The following is a 14,988-nucleotide window of genomic DNA, read 5'->3' on the forward strand; positions in this document are numbered from 1 at the left end:
ACACAAGACATGAGGGCAAATCTGCAACAAACACAGAACTATACAGATCTGACCGGGTCCTAGCTTTCTCCTACTCAACTGAAAAAAATAAAAAAGTAATTTTATGTTTGTCTTCATTGCCATTAAAGTGTTTTCAGCTCACTTGATGTCAGGTAATGCAGGACAGGAAGTGAAGAAGCACTCTATAATGGAGACGTGAATATCAGTAAAAATCTGACACTGGTTTTTCTTCACTAAGAAAACTAAGATGTATGAGATTTTTATTTTTATTTTTTAATCCTACTTGCCTAGGTAGATGCAGTATTGGTCCCCCACCGGCTCTATAACTGAGAACCGAGCGATCAAACGCCACCAATTGCTCGGTTCTCAGAGCTCCTTGAGCAGAGAGCTGGTGACTGTCAGTCACCACTCTTTGCTCTGCCCCTTCCTTGCTCACTTGACCACTGAGCTGTGGAGGAGGCCAGAGCTAATGGTTCAGTCTCTCTCAGCGGCTTGCTGAGAGATTGAGCCAGGTACCAGTCCAGGCATATGGGTGGATCCCAATCATATGGTCACGATCCTTCCTGAGCCTGGAAAATGGGTCACAGGGTGCAGAACAATCTGCACTCCTGTGATCCACAAGTATATGTACAAGTATACATATTCCATACCTGTTTGATCCCTTTGGAAGCAAATAAACTATAGTAGTGGCCTCTACTACAGTAGTCCTTACTATGTCCTGGTCCTGTCCCAAATAGCTGCCTGCTGCATAGAAGCCACAGGGAGGTGCTTGCTTGGTACAGTCAGAGAATTCCTTGCATTTTTCTGAAATTAAGCATTGATTAGTAGTCTCTGATTGGACAAGGTAGAGAGACGAAATAATGATGTCACAATCTCTACCTTGTCCAATTGGAGAATAATTTAGAAAAGTTGAAGGCATTCTGTACATTGTGCCCATGCCTAGCAAGCATTCCTCTGTGGTTACTATACAGCAGGGCAGCCACTTTACATGGGATTCAGAGGGCAGCAGGCGACTCAAAGGTAAGAAGGACAAAGAACAGCGCCCTCTAAGTGCAGCAGGTAACAGTTTTAATAATAAGCAATAGATATGGCTATACACTAACAGAGTATATCCATATCTATTTCTTATTATTAAAACTGTGTGTGTGTGTGTATATATATATATATATATATATATATATATATATATATATATATATATATATATATATATATATATAATATTTTTTTTTTTTTTATAATTTAGCAGAGAATCTAGAGAATAAAATGGCAATTGTTGCAACATTTTATGTCACACGGTATTTGTGCAGCGGTGTTTTAAACGCAACTTTTTGGGAAAGGACAATTTCATGAATTTTAAAAAACTAAACAATAAAGTTATCCCAATTTTTTTGTATAATGTGAAAGATGTTACGCAGAGTAAATAGATACTTAACATGTCACGCTTTATAATTGCACCCACTTGTGGAATGGCAACAAGCTACGGTACCTAAAAATTTCCATAGGCGACGATTTCAATTTTTTTTTATGGTTACCAGGTTAGAGTTACAGAGGAGGGCTAGTGCTAGAATTATTGATCTCGCTCTGATGATCACGGCGATACCTCACATGTGTGATTTGAACACCGTTTACATATGCGGACGCTATTTCAGTATGCGTTTTTCTTTTCTGCGCGAGCTCGCTGGGACAGGGGTGCTATAAAAAAAAATATTTTTTTTCTTATTTATTTTATTTATTTTTATATTATTAAGTTGTGTTTAAAAAAATTTTTTTTTTTTTGATCACTTTTATTGCTTCCACAAGGAATGTAAACATCCCTTGTGACAGTAATAGGTGGTGACAGACTCTTTATGAAGGGATCGGGGTCTAAAAGACCTCCAATCCCTCCTTCGCACTTCAAAGTATTCAGATCGCCATTTTCGGTGATTCTGAATACTGTATATTCAAAACTGGAGCCATTGGCAGCCAAGTAAACAGAAAGTGATGTAGGGACGTTGTGACGTCGTTTCTGTGTTTACAATCAGGAGACTGGAACTAAGCCGTTTACGGGTTTGTTACAGTCTGTCCCTAGCCTCCAGAAGCGGCGGATTGTCGGTTGGGCCTCCCAGTGGGATGGGAGGCCCAGGAAGAGCGGCGGGATAACAGCTGAGCGGCTTTTAGCCACATTGGTTATCCCTGGATAGTCGATCGGCCGCTCTAAATAACGGTATCGGGATGATGCCTGCAGCTGCGGGCATCATCCCAGTATAACCCCCGAAAGCAAAGTATGCACATCTGCGTACACTTGGCAGGAAAAGGTTAAACAGGTGTCCAGCAGACAGTTGATTATAAAAGGGCATTACTTAACCACTTGCCTACCAGGCACTTACACCCCCTTCCTGCGCAAGCCATTTTTCAGCTTTCAGTGCTGACGCACTTTGAATTGCGCGGTCATGCTACACTGTAGCCAAACATTTTTTATAATTTTCTTCACACAAATAGAGCTTTCTTTTGGTGGTATTTACTCACTGCTGGGTTTTTTATTTTTTACAATAAAAAATAAAGACCAAAAATTTTGGAAAAATAAAGTTTTTTACTTTTTTTTTTTTTTTTTTTTTTTTTTTCCGGTCGGTAAATTTTGTAACTAAGTAATTTTCCGAGTGGGTTAAATCTTGTGAGCTACCAAAACAATACATTACCGTGGACTAAAGACTGAAAAACGCTGCCAGCACTTTCCACATTTCCCCACAAAGTGAAAAAACTATAAAAATATAAACCAATATAGATGGATATAATGCGTAAAATAAAAAAGTGGATTGAAATTAAAGTAAAATATACTATAAAGTGCTTGTGTTCCATGAATCACACACAATTCATAATGATATAAAAATGATCAACAAAGTCCATAAAAATAAATGAAGTGATAAGGTGTCTTCATGCAATGTGCACTCCTCCCCCATCAGTTGTACTCTCACCTTAAGGGCTTAAAAAATAAGCCTAAAGTTGTTATCAGCAGATATCCGGGATCATCCTTATGTCTCCTATTAGCATACTGGCTGCTGTATGCTGATGCTCCACACTGGTCACCTCCACCACGCTCCGTGTCTCCCCCTCCTTCATTCAGGCTCAGCCACTGCCACTTCCTCTCAAACAAACAAGATGACGGCTTCACCCCTTCCTGCTGCCCAAATCATGTGTTCAAATCCGCAGGATGTTTACTGATGAAATACTACATAGGGGGCGTCACCACTGAGACTGGAAGGCACGGGGGACCTTAAGGTGAGGGTACAACTGATGGGGGAGGAGTGCACATTGCATGAAGACACCCTAACACTTCATTTATTTTTATGGACTTTGTTTATCATTTTTAGATCATTATGGATTGTGTGTGATTCACTGAGCACGAGCATGCATTATATGCAGTGTACACTGCAGAGGAATGGCATGCATGGGTGTCGTACACAAAGGAAGCCTCTCCCAAAGCCCATGCAAAAAAAAAAAGCCCACCTAGAAATTGCCAAGGCCCATGGTGAAAAAAAGACTACTGGAACTCTGGAGTGATTAAACCAAATGTTTTTGGAACTTATGGCTTCAAAACTGCATGGCATCATTGTGCCCTTTTCCAACATCACAATGATCTAAAACACACATCTAAGGCCGCGTACACACGGGCGGACTGTTCGCCCAACTTTGTCCGCTGAACAGTGTTTCAGCGGACAGTCCGCTCGTGTGTGGGCTTCAGCGGACAGTTTCAGCGGACAGTCTGACGAACAAAGTTTTTCGGAATTTCCGTAAGACTGTCCGCTGAAACTTGGTTTGAGCGGACAGTCTGCTCGTGTGTAGGCTTGTTCGACAAACTAAGTCTCGCGCATGCTCAGAAAGAATTTACACGGCGAAGGTTGCATTGCAGTGTATTGGACTTTGAATCTCTCGTCCCGTCGTACGTGCCGTTCACGTCATCGCGCAACTTTTCAGCGGACTGTTCGTTCGTCGTGTGTGGTCAAGTCCGTTCATGCTAATTTTGAACGGACTGTTTGTCAAACTGTTTGACGAACCTAGTTGGGCGGACAGTCCGCCCGTGTGTACGCGGCCTAAGGCAACTGTTGCATTTCTGAAGAAGAACAGGGTGAAAGTGATTCAGTGGCCAAGTATGTCTCCTGATCTGAACCCAATCGAACACCTCTGGGGAATGAATTCTGAAGAGAAAAGTTGAGTATCACTCTCCAGGTTCTAAAAGAGTTCTTGAAGAATGGAAAAAGATAAATGTTGCAATATGTCGCTAACTTGTTCATTCCATGCCTAGAAGACTATTAGTTTTTGTTGTGAGGTGCATTCATTTTTGCATCAACTAATTTTGAGTAAAACTGAAGAATTTGTAATGCTAAGTTATATTTTTAACCACTTCAAATGAAACAATGTATGTGGTTTTGGCTTTCTGGTAATAACAACCGATGCGGCTCAGCAGATGTTCAACTATTATCACAAGGAATGGGAGGGGACATCCCCCGCCACCTTCCACCACTCTGCCTGGGTCTCCTGTCCCACTGGCTGGAGTCCTGAACAAAGCCAGAATCTGCTTCGATTGGGTCTCCGATGTAGTAACCCAGAAGCAACGTCACTTCCGGTTTACACGGCTGCCAATGGCGCTGATTTAAAAAAAAATCCAAAGTATTCCAAAACGCAGATTTCTTTTAGACCCCAGATCCCTCTGTAAAGAATACCTGTCACTGCCTATTCCTGTCACAAGGGAGGTTTACATTCCTTGTGACAGCAATAAAAGTTATCCTATTTTTTTTTTTTTTAAAGAGCATGTAAAAAAATAAAATAATTTAAAGTGCCCCTGTCCCGGCGTGCTCTTGCACTACAGAAAATCCATACATGAGTCAAGCCCGCAAATGTAAACTGTGTTCAAATCGCATATGTGAGGTATTGCCGCAATCGTCAGAGTGACAGTAATAATTCTAGCACAAGACTTCATCTGTAGCTCCACACTGGTAACTGTAAAGAAAATTTCAAAGTGTTGCCTATGGAGATTTTTTACGCTTTTACATTTATAGTACCGTAGTTTGTCGTCATTCCACAAGTGTATGCAATTTTAAACCATAACATGTTGGATATCTATTTACTCTGCATAACATCATCTTTCACAATATACAAAAAAATTGGGCGAACTGTGCTGTTTTTTTTTTTTTGTTTGTTTTTTTTATAAGTGCATTTTTTCCAAAATTGCATTTTGAAAGACTGCTGCTCAAGTACTGTGTGTCATAAAATATTGCAATGATCGCCACTTTAATCTCCTGTGTGTGTGTGTGTGTGTGTGTGTGTGTGTATATATATATATATATAATATATATATATATATATGTATGTGTGTGTGGGGTTTCTGACAAGTGTCAGAAATAGGCTTGGTCCTGGAGTGGTTAACCCTCCTTTCATGTAATGAGCTAAACAAATGTTCTAAAAACAACTCAATTTTGTCAAAAAATTGGGTATTGTTCCTGTGTTCATTGAGATATTGATTAAAATCTTACTTTTCAAAAGGGCTGTACTCATTTATGCTCAGCACTGTATTTGACCTCCATAACGTCTGTCATTTGGACATGTAATGCCATAGCTCATGCATTCTGGCATGGGTACAAAGCTTGGTTCACCCTCAAATCTAAAGCTGAACTTGCAATCCTTTGCATACTTTTAGTTATGTATTCTGTGAAGGTTTATTTATCTAGGCAGCATTCTACAAACTTCAAATTTTATGGAGCATGCACAAGGGTGCTCTGGCTGATATAAAGTAAAATCCCAGCATCTTTGGGCACAAGGGTGGCACAGGTGCAGTGTTACAGCCCACTACCAGCAGACTGCCAAAATGAATGTCAGGCTGGAAAACACTGCGCTGGATGCTGTCCCAGGCAGTACTCATGTTTAAGGTTTGTATGCATTCAATGACATAGAATTGTTGTATTTAGGACATAGGGGTTGATTTACTAAAACTGGAGATTGTAAAATCTGATGCAGCTGGTTATGGTAGCCAATCAGCTTCTACCTTCAACTTGTTAAATTAAGCTTTGGGGAAAAAAGAAAAAAAAAAAAAAGCTGCAAACTGCACCCGAGTTTGCATTCTCTAGTTTTAGTACATCAGCCCCATAGTCTCTGAATGCATACAACCTTAAATGTAAGTACTGTACAGAACACCAGCTATACAGTGGATGCATACTTCCGCCTGTCACTGATGTTGGCATGCTGCCGGCAGCCAGCTATATGCTACGCCTGTGTCTCCCTTGCTCCCCAAAAACACTGGGATTGAGTCTAGGTTCACCTTGGTCTGATTTGGCATGTGATTTGACATGTAAAATTACATGTCAAATCGGAGGCTATTGCCGGCAACAGCACTGTCCGAATCTATGCGACGGTTCCTGCACAGATGTCTAAATTGCCCCCAAAGTCGGACTGCATCAGCTGAACTCGCACAATTTCTAACCCGCAGCAATGTGAACCTAGGCCTAATGCTGTATGGGCCAAACTGCTAAGGGTTGAAACCTATTTAGGCGCAAGCATGCTCCCCTCCCCAGTGTGACAGTACTTGGAGCTGTTGATTAGCTGCTAAGTCATTAAGGACTTTAAAATGACACTAAAGGTTCTTTGTTATAAAAAAATCAATAAATAAAATGTCATACTTGCCTCCACTGTGCAGCTCGTTTTGCACAGAGTGGCCCCAAACCTCATCGTCTGGGGTCCCTTTGCGGCTCCTTCCCACATCAGATAACTCCCTGGGAGAAGCACTCCTGAGTCCAGCATTAAATGAATAGACATGAATTCCGGACTCGGCCCCAGCGACCGCATCATTGGATTTGATTGACAGCAGTGGGTGCCAATAGCTGCGCTGCTATCAATCTATCCAATCAGCAGCCGAGAACCCCTTACCAGTGGGACAAGTTTGTGGGTTCAGGTAAGTAAAACAGGGGGGGGGGAGGCCTTGGTTGTCCTTATACTGACAGGTGTTTTTTTCACCTTAATGCATAGGATGCATTAAGGTGAAAAAAACACGAACCTTTACAACTGCTTTAACTCTTTTTACTGATGCATAACTTACAACATAAGAGAATTGACTAAAAAGTAAAATGCATTTTTAAAACAATAATAATCTGCTACAAAATATGTGTGCCAAGAGAATATACATTCGGTAATAAGCTGTTACAACTAATGGGATTGTAAATTTACATTCCCTCCCAAAATGTTTGTATCATGAATATGTATATGAATTTTCAAGTACATTGCTTTCCTTGTATTTATTCATGATCTGTGTTTATATTTTTATATACCTCCTAGTACTTTTTAGAAAAATATCTTGTATATAATCTTGACTGTATTCACTGCATTGTGTGCCTTGAGGTCATTGAATGTACCATGTGATACAGTGTCTTTGTGATGTTTGAGGTCTGTAGATAAGAATTATCCTTTGTGCAGTTGCATCAACTGATCCTGATATAAGATACATTTACAAAGTATGCTATTGATGGTGGGGTGGGATTTTGTTTCAATATGCAACTGAGTTGATATTTTATACATGCATATTTGTTGTTTTAAAAAAATCTTTATTGTAGCAAACTTTTTAAGCAGACCTTTTCCCCGTTTAATACAATTCACATCAGCAGGCATCTCTGCATGCTGATGTTAACTGTGTTTTTTTTTTTTTTTTTTTTTTTTTTATATATGTTTTGACTTCAAGCAGAATCTATTGATTAAATCTTCTGCCCTTGTTGTTTTAACTTTGGATAGTATTTTTTTTTTTTTTTTTTTCTGCCAGTAAATACCTTATACAGCCCACTTCCTGTTTCTTGTCATTAGCCTAGGATTATAACATCATGCACAGCTCTCTCTCTCATGAGAGTTTGCCAGGAAGGGGGGGGGGGGGGGAGTCATAAGAGGGCCATTGACAGCTGCAGAGCTGGAGATGTGCTTCTGTGTAAATCCAGAAAGTGAACAGGCAGAAGCTTCAGCTGTCCACAGTTAAAATGGCTGCAGCCAGACTCAGTGGAGGAAGATTTCTGCAGCATATTTGGCAAGTACAGTATCGCAGTATATGTAAAATAATATGCAAAGTGGTTGGAGGGAAGCTTCAGAATGGCAAAGATGTTTTTATTACAAAGCCTTGTGGCTTCACAGTGCAAAGTGTTCTGCACTTTTTGAATGGCCCGGGGAGGGGGGCCGAGCTTCCGGCTGAGTTTGCCACGGCCAGGTACAGGCAGACAAGCAGAGCTTCCCCTTTTGGGTGGAGCTCCGCTTTAAGCCACTAATATGTGCATCCTCGCCCTTTTGTTGCATGCAACTGCAATGTGGGAACCCCCTGGCTGCAGCTGATTGGGCACTGATTTAGCAGGAGTAAATGTTTGTTTGTTGCTCAGACCAAACTCTTAATCTTTATCTTAAAGCATTATATGCATTTAAGATAAGCCATTTGTGTGCAGCAGACCCCCTAATACTTACCTGAGCCCATCACAGTCCAGCGATGTGCAGGAGTGCCTCAGCTGTCCAGGACTCTCCCTCTTGTTTGGCAGAGACGCAGCGCCATTGGCTCCTGCTGCTGTCAGTCAAAGTCAGCCAATGAGGAGAAAGGGGGTGGGACCAAACCACAGCTCCATGTCTGAATGGACACACGGAGCTGCAGCTTAGCTTGGGTGTCCCCATAGCAAGGTATTTGCTGTGGGGGCACTCAACAGGAGGGAGGGGCCAGGAACACTGAAGACAGACCCAAGAAGAGGATCTGGCCTGCTCTGTGCAAAACCACTGCATAGAGCAGTTAAGTATAAAATGTTTTATAGAAAAAGAACATTTCTTTACATTCACTTTAATTGAAGCGGTTTGTAAACTTACCTAAAAACGAAGCATTCCAGCACTGCGATCTCATTGCTGGAGACTGCTTCCATCTAAACCCATCTTCCTTCCGGGTCCACGGACTCCGGCTGTGTGACTGACCAGAGCCGCGGTGATGTCACTCCCACTCATGCGTTTGGGTGCTGCCATTTAGGGCACAGGATTCTGACAGAGCAGCCCGGGTGGCCGTTCCTTCAGAGTACATATGCCGATGACCTCAGCAGCAGGATATATAGTAAATATCTCCTATACAGTGTACTTTTAGGAGATACTTACAGTACCTATAGGTAAGCCTATAATCAGGCTTACCTATAGGTACAGGTACAAGATTAAAGTTTACAACCACTTTAAACACTAAATTTTCTACAGATTTTAACACATTCTGCTTCTTTGGGGTACTCCGTTTTTGGAAAGTCCAAGTATACTATTTCCACAGCCTCTCCTTTTGTCTAACCTTTTCCTTCACAAAAGGAAAGCAGATTTATTTGACGACTCCGGTTGTTTCTGAATCCATGTTGACTCTTGCTTATATTGTTTTCTAGCAAAAAGTATTTTATGTGGTCTTTTACTAAACTCTCAAGTATCTTCCCAACTCTAGAAGTTGAATGTTAAACGTCTGCAGTTGTTAAAGACTTTGATATGTTTTTAAAACATTGTATCAAGCCAGTTATTAAAAAGTCTCTACAAATTAGTAACAATGGCTTTGAAATAACAGAGCTCAGCTCTTTGATTACACGTGGATGTAAGCCATCTGGTCCAGGTGCTTTATTCACCAATTTTTTTTATCGAACAGTTTCTGGACTACATTCGTTTTAAGCCATGGTGGTTCATCCGAGGCTGTGACAATACTCACTATTATAGTGGAGCTCAAACAACTTTCTTTGTATACACAGAGCTGAAGAAGGTATTTAACCACTTAAAGTGGTTGTAAGCCCTTACAACACACTTTGACCTACAGGTAAGCCTAGATTAAGGCTTACCTGTAGGTCCAAGAAATATCTCCTAAACCTACACGGTTTAGGAGATATTTACCGAAAGACAGGTACCGCTGTCTACGGTGCGCATGCGCCGTAGACAGCGGTGCACTGAGCGCGCCGCCGTCAACGGTGATATGCCGCTCGTGGCGGCTCCTGTGCAATGCATAGTAGTCCATTATGCTTTACCTTTGCAGGGAATGAAAGAGGAAGTAAACTCATCAGGGTTTACTTCCTCTTTAAGCCCCCGACCAATTTGCAGCCAAAGGAATGCAATTCGGTGCTGCGTCGCTTTAACTGACAATTGCACGGTCGTGCGAGACACTTTTGGGCAACCCATGGACATAGTGGTGTTCTCTATTAATGCATGCTGGATGCTTATGTGGTCATTGTTTGCAGCCTGGAGACGAACAAGTGAGCACTTCACACCAGGAGTCCCTGCCTTTGCGGCCTTTGAGACGAGAAAGTGAGGACCCCCACCAGGATTCATCTAACGCACAGCACCTGATTGGGATCAGTCAGGATTCCAAGCGTATATAACTCACTGTCATATGACACATGTGTCCAACTTCTCTGGTAAGAGTATCCATCTTCTTTCCATTGTTGATACAACTTCAGACAAGTATCTGTTCCTGTTGGCATGTGCGGCTCCTCACCTTGTTTATAGGAAGATCTCCACTGATCTATTCCTATTACATAATATATGCGGACTATTTATTGGGATATATGTTCCATTTCTTTCAGTACTTACTAGGACACATGTTCCTTTTCCTCTGAGTACGGAATTTACATACTCAGTGAATTGTGGACTTAACTTTTGTATATATTCAATTTTTTCACAATTTTGATTCCAATTTTGTTTTCACTTATGTGTTTATCACAGATATGTGTGTCTTATGGGATTAGCCTTCATTGGTATTTCTCACACTTAGTCACAGTTTCACACATAAATTTGTATATCGGCGCTACACTACTTTTATTTATTTCTGTAAAGCTTTGTTTGTTTGAGTGTTAGCAGCTTATTTTTCATTTTTGCTTTAGCTCAGTGTTTCCCCCCCCCCCCCTTTTTTTTCCATTGCTGCTACAAGTTAAACTAATTCTACAGCAATCAATGTCTCTTTTTGCTACAAATGACTTTACTTCAGCAATTTGTAGCTAACCTGGGTACACACTATAACAAAATCAGAAAAGAAAACGTCTGTACGAGGAACAATCGGTGGATGACGAAAGTTGTGTACACACTACACGAAAATCAAATTCAGACTTTCCCAACAAAAATTTCCGAAGGGACAAACTCCAGAATTTTTCTCGTACGTGAACAGAACTAATGATTGTTGTTTTAATGTGTACAGTTTTTGTAGGAGAAAAAAAATGGATACAAAAGATTGCCTATGATCAGAATAAGGAATTTTGTATAATTAGTACCATCTTTGGGTTCAACTTGCTGCGAAACATTGAGGAAAACTGGACAATCGTTAGTATGTATCCAGTTTTAGAGGTGATTAAAACTAGCAATAATGTTGACAGGAAACACAATTCCAAAGTTTTTTTTGATGAGCAACTAGTAACACATCAGTGGGAAAGAAATGTAGGGGGGGGGGATTTTGCAAGTAAATCACCAATCTGACATCAGTTTTAAGCCCCATACACACTATTAGATTATCTGCTGAGTTTTTCCTTCAGATTTACCAAAACCATATAATATGAGGACAAACCTTAGGAGTTTCAATGTGTATGTAATCAGGTAGGCCCTTCTACTACATGGTTTTGGTAAATCTGAAGGAAAAACTCAGCAGATAATCTGATAGTGTGTATGGGGCTTTACACTGCCTAGCATCCACCCAGATTGGTTGTTCAGTGGTGCCCCACCATATTGTTAATCGGTGTCAGGGCCGTCTTTAATATTGACTGGACCCTGGGCAAAAAAAATCTTGGGGGGGCCCCCCCCCATGCGCTTTCACGCTCTACCTACTCTGAGACATACAATAAATAGCAGCTAGACTTAAAATCGGTTACTGTATGAGATCAGATTGCTAGAGGTTACAGCACACATTACGGCTCACTGATTAGTTGCTAGAGGTTACAGCAAATTATTTCTGCTTGTTAATTGGTTGCTAGAGATCACTGTACAGTAATACTGCTCACTGGTTGCTAGAGGTTACAGCACATAATCTCCTCTCTGCAGGGGAGCATGATATACATATGAATGTCGCCTTTGTTTACAGATCAATAACACTGGCTGCAGCTATTTACCTAGCAATGCCGCCTCCAATTACATATGAATGCCTGTTATTTACATGTAAACACAGGGTCTGTACACATCTGCATCTGTACACAACAATAGGGCAAAGCTGGGCAGCATTAGTACCAGCACTTTCACACAGAGATATCGGGACACAACACAGGACTAAAACTTCAAGGGAATTGGGATAGTTGGCAAGTATGAGGCAGCTGCTTTGGGCCCCACAAAAATGACGGGGCCCAGATCAGTGTAGTGTCCCCCTACATCGGTGGTCGGTTCAATGTCGCCTTCCATTTTTGGGCCCCTTATGTTGGTGATTAATGTAGTGCCTGCTTACATTGGAGGTCAGTGTAGTGCCCCTTCCTATTGGTGGTCAACAGAAAAGAGCCCACTTATACTGGTAATTGTTGGGAAGATTACCCCTTATATTGATGGTCAGTGGGAAGAACGCCTAGCAGATCGCTACGGAAATCACTGGAGTTAGGCCACAAGTACCCATATAGTCTTCTCTTATTCAGCCTATGAAGAAATCTAATAAATTCCTCCATCTACACTAAACAGAGTGAATCCCCCTTGTCAGCAATTGGATACAGTCACTGTACAGTTGACAGTTTTCCATCCACCTCCTTTAACAAAAGTTTATTTAAAAAATTGAGTTTTGTTGAGCCGGGTGGTGCCCACAGGGCCACCCATGGCTTGAGTTTTGTTTGGTTCAGCAGGTATTGGAGATTAGGTCTGTCTATGGCAGCTTTTTGTACTAACTAATCTAGAAACCCCCAGCAGCCACTGGAGGAACTCTGGTTTAGAGGCTATAAAATAGGTGTGTGGTCAATCTAATATTCTTAGCTATGCACTGAGGGGCGCCTCAGTACTTCATTACACACCTAATGCTGTGTATACATGACGGAATTTTCAATGGACTGAATTCTGTCTGACTTTGACAGAGTTTCGACAGACTTCCATTGAATCGGACTTGTCTACACACAATCACACCAAAGTCTGATGGATTTGACCATGATGACGTACAACCAGACTAGAATAAGGAAGTTCATAGCCAGTAGCCAATAGCTGCCCTAGCGTGGGTTTTCATCTGCCGGACTAGCATACAGACGAACAGATTTTTCGACCGGACTCAAGTCCATCGGAAAGATTTGAAACATGTTCTAAATCTAAAGTCCGTCTGTTTTTTTTTTTTTACGACAGCAAAGGTCTGATGAAGCCCACACACAGTCGAATTATCTGACAGATTTGTTCTGTCGGATCTTTGCTGTCAAAGTCCAGCCGTGTGTACAAGGCATAAGAATGCATCATCTGGGGAGCGTTTTCTTTGCCTCTATCAGAGAGGTAGCAGCCTCGGACCAGAATAAGGTCCACATATGCTATATGTCAGTGATGGCGAACCTTGGTACCCCAGATGTTTTGCAACTACATTTCCCATGATGCTCAACTACACTGCAGAGTGGATGAGCCTCATGGGAAATGTAGTTCCAAAACATCTGGGGTGTCAAGGTTCGCCATCACTGCTATATGTCAACCACAGATCTGTTTCTTTGAGCGAAAATATACTTTATGGTAGATCCATTGTTATCAATTTTAATTTATATCAACCTAGCACTATCACACACCCATCAGACACTCTTATTCAGTAGCTGTTTGGACCCTAGTCGCCTGTACTGGGCCAATAACCCTCAGCTGGGGCATTCCCTCTCCTGTAGCCACATTTATGTGATAGATGTGTGTGTATATATATATATAAAATAATAAAAAAATATATATATGTATGTGTGTGTGTGTGTGTATATATATATATATATATATATATATGTGTATATATATATGTGTGTGTGTGTGTATATATATATATATATATATATATATATTGTGTGTGTTTGTTTGTGTTTTGTTTTGTTTTTTGAATACACACAATGGGTGCATATTCTGTGACTGGGGCATTCCCTGTCCTGCAGCTGCATGTATACAATGGGTGTGTATACTTGGCCAATTATCTATTGGCAGGGCATTCCCTGTCCCACAGCCACATGTATATGATGGGTGTGTATACAATGGGTGTGTGTACTAGGCTAATTATTTGTGGCTGGGGCATTCCCTGTCCTGCAGCCACATGTATAATGAGCAAATGAACTCTGGCCGGGCATTCCCTGTCCTGCATCTGTGTATACAATGGTAGTGTATAGTGGATTATCTGTGGCCAGGGCATTCCCTGCCCTGCAGCCGCATGTACTGTATACAATGGGAGTGTATCGTGGGCTACCTGTGGATCCTAAGACCTGATTGGCCACGAGTCCTAACTCCTGATTGGCCACGAAGAGAAGCAAACATGGGGATCCGGGAGGAGACACGGGGAGGGAAGCCGCCACCTGGATGGGGTAAGTACAGGGGCTGGCAGTGGGCCTGGCAGGCGACGATCGATGGAGTGATGGTGGGAGTGGTGATTGAGCGAGTGCAGAGGGGTGTTTATGTAGCTTGCTGGGGGGGGGGGGGGAGGAGAGGGCTGCCCCCCCCCCCCCAAGAAAATAAAGCACCAACCACCACTGATAAGTATATAAAGTATCTCCATTTCCTGTCCTGCAACTGAATGTATAGAATGGGCAATATATACATGCAGCTGCAGGGTGGAGAATGCCTACCAGTGCCATCATCTTGGAGGGACTCAGTGGGTGGGTTCAGACTTTGGTACACTCCAAAAAACAATTCTCCTCCACTTGGGTGCTGGGTCTAGGGATGTATGGTGCAGTCAACCCTTTTATATAGAATGGAAATGGTCTTGCTGCCCTCCTCAGAACAATGGGTGTCCTTGGAACTGAAACCTATAACAAAGAAGGGAGGGCACACCGACCTTGTGCATTACCAAAACTATTTTAATAAAAGTAAAACAGCAATGGTTATACTCACGTGGTGTTGGTT

This window comes from Lithobates pipiens, unplaced genomic scaffold, assembly GCF_037356315.1.
Source record: "Lithobates pipiens isolate NorthernLeopardFrog02 unplaced genomic scaffold, aLitPip1_a1.2 Scaffold_16, whole genome shotgun sequence".
NCBI classification, from domain to species: Eukaryota; Metazoa; Chordata; class Amphibia; order Anura; family Ranidae; genus Lithobates; species Lithobates pipiens.